The sequence below is a fragment of the Panthera tigris genome, chromosome B3 (assembly GCF_018350195.1).
Source record: "Panthera tigris isolate Pti1 chromosome B3, P.tigris_Pti1_mat1.1, whole genome shotgun sequence".
NCBI classification, from domain to species: Eukaryota; Metazoa; Chordata; class Mammalia; order Carnivora; family Felidae; genus Panthera; species Panthera tigris.
The window spans coordinates 128,894,391-128,905,394 of record NC_056665.1 but is presented as its reverse complement, the minus strand read 5'-3'; positions in this window follow the sequence as shown (position 1 = coordinate 128,905,394).

Sequence of the window (11,004 nt, the reverse complement as noted above, 5' to 3'; positions counted from 1 at the left end):
GGACACACATACCTATTACATACCATACCTATTATTTTATCTCAGGTTGGCTCAACACCTATCCCCACACTTGTACCCTATGAATAGTTTAGACATCTTAATATTTGCAAATAGTAAAATTATATTTCATTGGATTTTATGTGTTTAATGTGAAAGCATTTAAAACACACTAGTGTCTGTTGTAACTTTTTATTTGACATTAAAAGAAATATTATACTTTGAGACTTGGAAAGGTAATAGAGGATTGAACCTCAACCTGTGAGGAACCCAGCCTGGACATTTTTATCAGTGTGTTCCATCAGTGTATCGGTGTATTCTACCATAACAGTGTTATGTGGTACCGTTTGTTTAAGTATAAATGACCCACCACTGACTTTTTGGGAGACACAGATAATGCCTCATTTTTGTATCCCTAGAAATTAGAGTCCCTGAGACAGAGTAGAGACTCTATATGGTTCTGAAATAAAATGAATGACTGACCTGATGAATGGATGGAGGAAAGACAATACCATACCTAAGATGTCACCTGTGCCATATTAGATTGAGATAGAAAGATGAACAAGACAAATATTTCCCTCAAGGATTCATCCTTTTGTATGCAGAAGAGGGCCAGAGAAGCAAACATATATAACTCAAGGTGAGACTGGTTTAATGGAGTCACATGCAAGACCAATCATAGCCAATGTGGAGTCCTCCGAAAAGTCTAGTCTTGCATGATTAGCCATACATCTGAATTAATGGGTAGATGATTTAATGTATGAAAGGCAAGCAGACGTGGTGTTAAATCTCAGCTCTTTGCTTTTTATATAGATGGTAAAAATCTCCATAAGTAATAGTTACCAGTAGTTTATGTAATAATAATAACAAATGAAGATAATAAATTTTAAGGTGATATTCACATAATCAAGGGCCATGGGTCAGAGTCTTTTCGTTCAGAAGAATCATTCCTCTGGGAAGACTGAAGACTTTGAAGATGTTTTAAGATCCTAGCAGTCTTAAAAGATTGATTAAACATAAATACAGGAAAAAGACTTCAAGACATTACTAATGGGGGAAGAAAACCAATATGAACAAAAATACAAAAACAGCAACCATAAAATCTTCACCAGCTTAATCAGTGTGTCCATGCAGGGACAATTATTTCTATCTGACTCACTCTCTCAGCCAGCCTGGAAATATATTCTTACTGTCAGCAAAACTAAAAATGGACCGAAATGCTTTAGACATACAATGCTGAGAAGGACTTCACATGTAGGATGTATTTTTACTAACAATGATCTGGACCCCTAAGTTTTTAAGTGAGAGTAGAAAATGTTTAAGATCTGACCTCATTTTATGGCCATCCACGGCCACTTCCAAACCAAGGAAGACAGAACCTCCTTTTTGAGCCACTTTTATAGACACCCAAACACTTAAGAAGGATGTTATTTGGGCACAACTCCTCTTATGGCAGAAGCTCATAAATTTTCTGGATTAATTGCATCTAAGTCTAGCATCTCAAATCAAAAGCATTTTTCCCCGGTTGCTACCTGTTCATCTGACTGACAGGCTGTAAATCAAAGGTTCATTCCCGTGACCCCTTCCTCAGGTTCAATACATTTGCTGGAGTGACTCGGAGAACTCAGAGAAATGTTTTACCTACTAGATCGCTGGTTTATTATAAAAGGGTATAACTCAGGAATAGTCAGATGGAAGAGGTTCATAGGGCACGGCTTGGGGAAAGGACGAGGAGCTTCTTTGCTGTCTTTAAGCATGTCACTGTCCCCAGATCTCCCCATATCATCAACTCAGAGGCTCTTCAAACCATCCTTTTGGGTTTGTATGGAAGCTTCATTACATAGACATGATTGATTACACCATTATTTGTTGGTGACTGATTCAACCTTCAGCCCCCCTCCCTTCTTAGGAGGTCATGGGTGGGATTGAAAGTCCCAACCTTCTAATCACAGGGTTGGCTCTCCTGGAAACCAGGACCCATCTGTGGGTGGGGTCTAAAAGGCACTTCATAACAAACAAAGACACCTTAATGCTTCTCCTCAGTTATGAAATTTCAAGGGTTTAGGGAGCTGTAATCCAGGAAAAATATATTTTCATCATCTGTGTGACCAAATAGGTATTTCTTATAAATCACAAGGTCTCACCCTTTGTTTAATTTAGCTATCAAGACTTCCATGGTGGGGTACAGGGAGGGGAGAAGGACTACAGCCAATCACCTTAATCTTCCACTCTGATGTTAAATAGACTAGCCCATAAGAAGCAGTAATTACCAATATGCCATTGTGCACTTTCTAGCAAAATCACTCCCTCCTTCAAAGAGGAGAAATTTCATTTAAAGTGCTCAGCCAACAGACTTAGCAGAATATAGGCAGATATTAATGAACTAAAGCAAGCCTACTACCTTGCAATTCCCATTTTTCTCTTTTATTCATATTTTCAAAGCTGGAACTGTTTCCCTGTCCTCCTCTTCCCCTTCCTCCTCCTCCTTCTTCTAATTCTTCTAATTCTTCTAATTCTTCTTCTTCTTCTTCTTCTTCTTCTTCTTCTTCTTCTTCTTCTCTTTTACTTGTTTAAAAATCCTTCCTTCAACATTATATGCCCTGACTTTGAACAGAGGGACCCTCTAGTGGCTAAGTTTTCCAACAGTCTACAATTGCCTTCACAAAATGAAAAGGTACAACTGACCTGTGAAGTTGGAGGAGGGCAGGGCTGCCATTGCATCCCCTAAGTTTTCACAGAAGGATCTACACGCATTCTTCTGCTCGCTCGCCACTCAATGGCATCCTTCCGTTATCTTCTACAATAGCACGCCGGGACATGCTGCAGCGTGCTGCTTTTCTCCTGGGCCAACGTGACAGAATGCAGCTTTAGGGGAAGAGACGCACATTCATCACCCAACCTCTTTCTACAAAATGTTGCTTTTCCATTCCATGCTGCCCCCACAATAAATGAAGTTGGAGATTTAGTCATCAGACCTGAAAAAAACAAAAACAAACAAACAAACAAAACCAAAACCAAAAAAACAAAGACAAAAACAAAAAACAAACAAACAAAAAAACCCATGGCGTGAATCCTTGCCCTTGATAGAATTTGCTGAGTAGCTCAAGCCACGCTGTTTTCTGACTACTTGTGGTGAAAGATCAAATAGAAACTAAATGTTTCAGAGCCACTCAGCCAGCCCAGTGGCCTTTAAGGCACCTTTCTTATGTGAGATGTAAGTTTCACGGCCGTTCCCACTCTAGATTCGGAAACCTGGTTCTTCCAGTATAACCCAGAAAGGTGAGAGTCTGAGACTCATTTGCCATGGCCTCCTTACCCAGGGATCTGTCTGGGACCAGCAGCCAAGAGAGAATGTCTCGCAGATTTTAATTAGTTAATTAAATGTCATGCTTAACCCAGAGTGGCCTTCTTGCTAAATTATTTCAGCAGCACCGTTACCAGAAATCATGGCCATACTCGCCTCTAGGCAAAGAACTTGGGAATTTGGGTATGGGGAAGAAAGGAATGTATCCCTTAAGTCTCTCTCTCTCTCTCTCTCTCTCTCTCTCTCTCTCTCTCTCTCTTTTCAAAAATGGAAGAAAAACCTGGCTCAAACTAGGTTAAGCAAAGGAGGGAGCATACCAACTTAAGCAGTCCACTTAGAAGTGCAGGGTTTAGAGCCGTTTCAGGCACGACTAACTAGGCTGCTCAGAGCTAGGCTTCCCTCCATCTTGTAGTCTCTCTTTCAAGACAGAAAGGTGGGTGCTGTGGCTATAAAATTTGACACCTGTCACCTTCAAATCCAGCAAGTTAGAGCATCTGTCCTTCGAAGGCCCCGCTGAGTCTCACAGCGTCTCCCTGGCCTGACTCAGTATCTGCCCATGACAGAGGACTAGGAGATTCTGATTGGCCATAGCTGAGTCACCTGGTATCACCTGACTAAAACTGAGGGCGGAAGACCCCAAACACAAACTGGAAGCGACTTCGCAAGGAGGTGAAGCAGTGCAAGAGGACGACGGACGAGTAAAGCGCTTCTCTAGAGCCCACTCTGTACTGCAGACCAATTATATCAAACTTCTGGGGGCATCCAGGTGGCTCCAGTGTGCAGCCACTGCTGGAAAATATTGTGCCAGAGGCGGCCCTTCTTCTCACCACCAAAGTCCTTGAATTTCTTTCATTAATCACTCCTCCCGGCAGTCTTTATAGGAGATTTATTTGCCCTTGCTAGATGCTTTCACACATTAGTTAATCGTCTCAATAACATTATCAGGTTTCTATCATTGTTCTTTTCCCTTATACAAATCAGGTAACTGAAACAGAGCGATTAAATTGTTCATGTAACATCAAACAGTTCTCAGAAGGTGGCGGACACAGATGGGTCACCTTAATGATACATTTCACTAGGTAATGATTGTATTTACTGCTACTACAGCTGCACATCGGGGGGCAGAGCATGTGGGCTACATCGAAAAAGTGGAGTGCCATCCTGACCCATTTAGCCTTGTCTCCCCTCTTTCTACACTCCAGCTTTTACTCTGATCTTTGCTATGGAACATCTACAGACTGAATTCTGAATGTTACCTCCTAACCATGGAGACCCTTCTCACCTCCCCCTATGTCCTCCGTGCTCAGTCTTGGTTTTCTTCTAAACTTTCCGTTTCAAATTCTTGAATCGCATTTATTGACTGATAAACATCTGTACACTTTTAAACTCTCCTTAAATCACCTGTTTTAACTATATGCCATTTGGGGTGGACAAAAGAGATTTGTCTATCTCTGCTAGACAAGTTTTGTAACAGACATTAAGCAAATGTCTTAACTTCTCTGGGACCTATTCTGCAGTGAGTTGTATATCTACCAACTTACTTGCCATATGATCTTGTAAACTTAGAAAAAAATCTAAGCAAAGGGTCTAGGATAGTGTCCACACAACAGGGATTCAAAAATGGTAACTATTATTTTTGGTCCTTATTTCCAAAAATTCTTCAATTCTCACTTTTACCCACACAGAAAAAAATTTGAACTGAAAGTATCTTATTTTTTTAAGTTTATTTTTTTTTTTTGAGAGAGAGAGAGAGAGAGAGAGCACCGAGGAGGGGCAGAGAGAGGCAGAAAGAGAGAGAGAGAGATTGAGAGAATCCCAAACAGGCTTCACACTGTCCATGCTGTCCATGCAGAGCCAGATGCAGGGCTCAAGCTCATGAACTGTTTGATCATGACCTGAGCTGAGATCAAGAGTCAGATGTTTAAAGGATTAAGCCACTCAGGCACATCCAAATGGATATGTATCTTAAAAATGCCAAAGAGTAGCTGCACCAACTTGCATTCCCACCAACAATGCAAAAGGGATCCTCTCTCTCCGCATCCTCGCCAACATCTGTTGTTGCCTGGGTTGTTAATGTTAGCCATTCTGACAGGTATGAGGTGGTATCTCACTGTGGTTTTGATTCATATTTCCCTGATGATGAGTGCATGTGGAGCATTTTTTCATGTGTCAAGGGATAACGGTGCGCTGTTTCAAAGGGACATATGCACTCCAATATTTATAGCAGCACTATCAACAATAGCCAAAGTATGGAAAGAGCCCAAATGTCTATCGATGGACGAATGGATAAAGAAGATGTGGTATATATATACAATGGAGTATTACTCGGAAATCAAAAAGAATGAGATCTTTCCATTTGCAACTCTGTGGATAGAACTAGAGGGTATTGTGCTAAGCGAAATTAGTCAGAGAAAGACAAATATATGACTTCATTCATATGAGGACTTTAAGAAACAAAACAGATAAACATAAAGGAAGGGAAACAAAAATAATATAAAAACAGGGAGCGGGACAAAACATAAGAGACTCTTAAATATGGAGAACAAACAGAGGATAAGCTATCAGGACCTGTCTTTGTCCTGGTTTCTGCTAAGTGCCCTACATCAAGGGGAGTACCCAGCACTCAGTAGGAATATAATCAGTATTTTTTGGGTGAACTAAGTGAAGTGATGTGCACAAGGCCACATTCTGAGCTGTTGGAGAAGCCGAGTTGAACAAGCTCTAACTAACCCTTTTTCTTGCTAAAAACAGATGTCCTGAAGGATGGACTCATTTTGTACTCAGAGGTACTTGAGTTTAGTTGTAGAGGGTATGATAAAAACAATTTGAAGAGCTATTTATGGGGTGCCTGGGTGGCTCAGTCAGTTAAGCATCCAACTCTCGGTTTTGGCTCAGGTCATGATCTCACGGTTCGTGGGTTCAAGCCCCACATTGTGTTCTGTACTGACCCTGCAGGGACTGCTTGGGATTCTTTCCCCATCTTTCTCTTTCCCTACCCCACTTGCTCTCTTTCTGTCTCTGTCTCTTTCTCTCTCAAAAAAATAAACTTAAAAAATTTAATGGAGTGATTTATAAGCTCCGGAAAATGAAGACAGGATGCAAAACCTCTCTAAACCTCAGTTTTATGGCATGAAGAATGAAGACAATCGATGCCTGTAGAATTGGAGCACCAGGATGTAACATAGTAGTATCAACTTCTTTCTTATTATTTATGCATTCTTCAGTGGGTTAGATTTTTGGTCCTAGGTTGTGAAGGTGAAGCTATTTTCTAGGCAGCCAAGTGCTTCGTATAATAAACTCACTCTGTAGGACATCCCCTTGAAAAATACCCTGAGCATTTAATGTCCATATAATTGGCACTGGTTAGTTTATTGTTACAAGAGCTGACTCTTCAATTCTGCTGGATATTAAGTACAAGTCGCCATCATTCATCAATTCGTGACAACAATGACCATTCTTCTTTTCCTTGAATATCACAACTACTTCCTGTCCCTAGATCTCTGCCTTTGATGCTCCTTCTTTCTGGATGCCTGTTACCAGGAATGTCCCATGGTTGCCTTCTTGTCGTTCAGATCTTAACTCATGTGAACTCTTTTCAGGGAGACCTCCCCAACCATCTTACTAAAGATCCTGAACTCCCATGCACGCCTACTGTAACACTGGCTTAAGGTTTACAGAACACCTGTGGCTGCTTGAAACTACCATGTTTATTTCTTGGCTTTTAATTTTTTTAAGTTTTTCTAGACTACTCAAGGGCTTATGGGATACCATGTGTATCTTATCCATCATTGAACTCCTATGTCCAAGATTTTTATAATACCAATACTGTGACCAAGATTTTTATAAGAATATCAGTCATATAGGATTAGGAACTACCCTAATGACTTCATTTTACCTTGATTTCCTCTGTAAAGGGCCTATCATCAATAAACTTACATTCCTAAGTACTTGGGGTTAGGACTTAAACATATTATTTGGGCTGTAGGGGGACACAATTCAACCCATAACAGTGAGATATGCATTTGTATGGGCATTTATTTAATTTGTAAACATTCTTTTCTTAGTGAGATCAAAGCCTGTATTTCCCTTGTCAGTAATCTGGTTCACTTCATACCCTGAATTACCTACCACTGACAGCATCTAATAATGTCAGGTAAATATTAAAATCATCTTATAACTGAATGCTGAAAAGAAAGAAAGAAAGAAAGAAAGAAAGAAAGAAAGAAAGAAAGAAAGAAATCCTCATGTGCTATAGACTATGTGGATATGAAGGTCCAGAAAGATTCTCAGGGAACTGAAGATGTGTTTATCCACAGCCACTTGTTGAACTTCCATAAGCTTCAGCTTTATTGTAAAGATGACATATTTAGTGTAAGGTTGAGGAAGAAGGATGCCGTATTTATCACCCTCTTCTTTTATTCCAAGGTACCTGTCTTGAATCTTAGTGCTAGATGGAGAAAATGGTGTCAACTCTGAAGGAAGTTCTCACATGAGTACACAGTCTGAACTTACACAAATTTGGGGAGAAAAACAATCACTGGTAAAGAATTTTGTTTCAAATGTCCAACTTTGATCCAACATTGATAGTGCCCTTCAGAAAGTGTCATATGTATGTTCAGCTCCTCTCTGTAAGAACTCACTTCAGCAATCCTTACAATTAAACTTCCAAGGACTATAAGTCACAGATAAAAGTAAATCACAAAGTCACAAGGGAACAAGGTACCATAATCAAAAGCCAGCAAAAGCAGTAGCAGAATAAAAGTGCAATAATGGTATATATGGAGATTTACGTTACACACATGCACACACATTCAATATGTTTGAAAAAATTTAAAAAAAACTGAACACACATCAAAAAAGTAAAATATGATTAAAATAATAAAAGATCAGGTTTTAAAAGTCCAAATACACATTTTCAAAATTAAAATCTAATTTTTAAAAGTAAAATTCTATGAGCAAGTTTAGAGCAGATAAGAACCAACTAAAAAGAAAAGTAATAAACTACTTGTCAGGTTAAATAAATCACACATATGATGCAACAGAAGTAGTCAAATAGTTGGAAAATCTGCAAGAAAATTTAAGAGACATTATGAATAAATTAAAATCTAATATGTGATTAATTTTCTTTCCAGAAAGAAAAGAAAGCTTGAATGAAGGAGTGGTAATCATTAAGAAATAAGCCTTGGGCTGTCCCAGAATTAATAAAAGGAAAAAATACAGATTAAATTATCCCAGTTTTGTCCAAAAAAAAAAAAAAAAGATAAGGATGGGAGGGCAAGAAAAAAAGAAGAAATCAGAAGAAAAAGAATAGAAAAAATAACAGAAAATGGAAAGGACAGGGCCCATAGACTCTAATTTGTGGCAAATTTATTTTAAAAGTAAATCTGACATAGAAGTTATTATTATTATTTTTGCTAGGTAGGCTTCATACCCACTGTGGAACCCAATGAGGAACTTGAACCCACGACCCTGAGATCAAGGCCTGAGCTGACATCAAAAGTTGGACATTTAACCAACTGAGCCACCTAGGTGCCCCAGAAGTTATTTTTTTTTATTTTAAGTTTTTTTCTGCTATTTACTCAAAAGGCTATTAAATAAACACAAGTTTATTTTCACATTTGATCTTGAATTTCTACTTTTGTACTCCTTATACACACAGTTGACCCTGAACAATGTGGGGTTTAGGAGCAGCAACCCGTGTGCAGTTGAAAATCAGGTAGAATTTTGACTTCCCAAAAACTTAACTACTATAGCCTAGTAGTTAATTGACCAGAAGCCTTCATTGACCAGAAGCCTTACTGATAACATAAACAGTTGATTAACACATATTTTGTACATTGTACATATTATACTATATTCTTACAATAAAGGATTTGGAGAAAAGAAACTGTTATTAAGAAAATCATAAGGAAGATAAAATATGCTTATAAGTGGACCCATGCAGTTTAAACCCATGTTATTCAAGGCTCAACTCTACAGGTTCATTAGGCACTTATTTAAATATTTTTATTTTAAGCAAATATAAATACATGTTTTGTACATGGGGAGAAGTGCTATTTGGTAATAACTTTATCTAATCTGCTTTAGAATAGACATTTTTTCATAAATTCTGTACAAAGTCAGACATCATATTAACATCTTTTTCCTCCTCTTAAAATATGCTCAGATATGTTGTTATTTTATTGCTCTCTCTAATTTCTGGACCCCCATGCAGTGCATCCAGGCTTAGGTAACCTGCAGTGCTACATAGTAGATCTATCTGGACCCCCTTCCACAATACTGTTCCTTTTGCAATTCTCACCATAATATCCACTGTGCCACGCCATGTGTGAGACTTCTTTAGAAGGCTTCCAGTCTCCATAACACAACAAAGAAGGCATAGGACACTAAGCATGAGCCTCAAACCTACCTGGGTGTTTCTACATGCCCCCTCCTCTCATACCCTAAGGGTGGTCAACACAAAGGAGTAGAGAAATTCACATTTTACTGCCTGCGATGCTCTGTCTTCTTTTGCACTAGAGTTTTACCCTAACCTCCACCATTAGGTCTCTCTATTTCTTACAGCAAATTTCCCATATGCCGTATCATCCTCCTTTCCATTTGCCCTCACCTGTCTCTGGGACAATAACATGAAAGGCTACAGGAAATGAAATAAGATTATCAAAAAAAGATAAATGGTTGGAAATTTCAAAACAATTATTCTTGTTTATATTCAATGGACCATAATATCAAGTATTCTTTGCCAGTTTTTATCAGATTCCCACTTTCTTTTGTACCTTCTCTTAGGTTCATATGATTTCATGTTGGAGGATGTTAAAGAATTTCCACATGGGGAGATTTGCAACGACAGTTTGAGAACACTGCATAAACACAGGCTGCCCTAAACAGTCTTGCCATTCTATCCAACAAATACAGAAGTCACATGATCCTCCAAGAAATGCCTATAGCATTGGTGTCCTCTTGCTTATATTTATTATCACATTCTCAACTACTCTTTAATAATCTCATTGAGGTCTTTTTGAAATCAGAGAAAATTCAGTGCAGCTGGGCCATAGGGTCAACTGGGAAGACACGCAAAGTGGATGATGCTTCCAAGAAACTTTTCCCTGCAACATGATGCAATTACCACTTTCATGGAGGCTTCCAATACTTTACTCTGAGACATTTCTTCCAACCTTCTTTGGATTCCGCATCCTCAATTACTAGGGAATTTCCCAAGTTTGGGTTCCTATGATCAGCTTGTCTCATTACTTGATCCTGATGTTCAACACCCACACTTTTTCTTTGCACCGTTAACACCTTATTGTGGCATTATTTTATGAAGCACCACAAAGCTGTTTTATTAACTCTTTATAATTTATATCAGAGTCAATAAAGTGTTTTGACAAATTGTTCTTTACAGAAAGTTAATACATTGCTATACTAGTCTTTAAATATGCTCCGTCTGAGAGTGAAAGAATTAAGAGTTGCATCAGAAAAGGCATTTCTAAAAACAACAGAAAAATGTATAATTACATATTATACATAAAGACTATTGTAAGTAAGACAAAAATGGATATTACTGAGCCCAAGAAGAATATCATAAATAATGTCTCAGAGTATTGCTATCACTCGATATTCTAACATATAAAGATGTTGCTTTTAGGAAAGTATGGAATATCTCTTTTCACCTTCAGGATGCAAAGATATTCATACTTTACCAT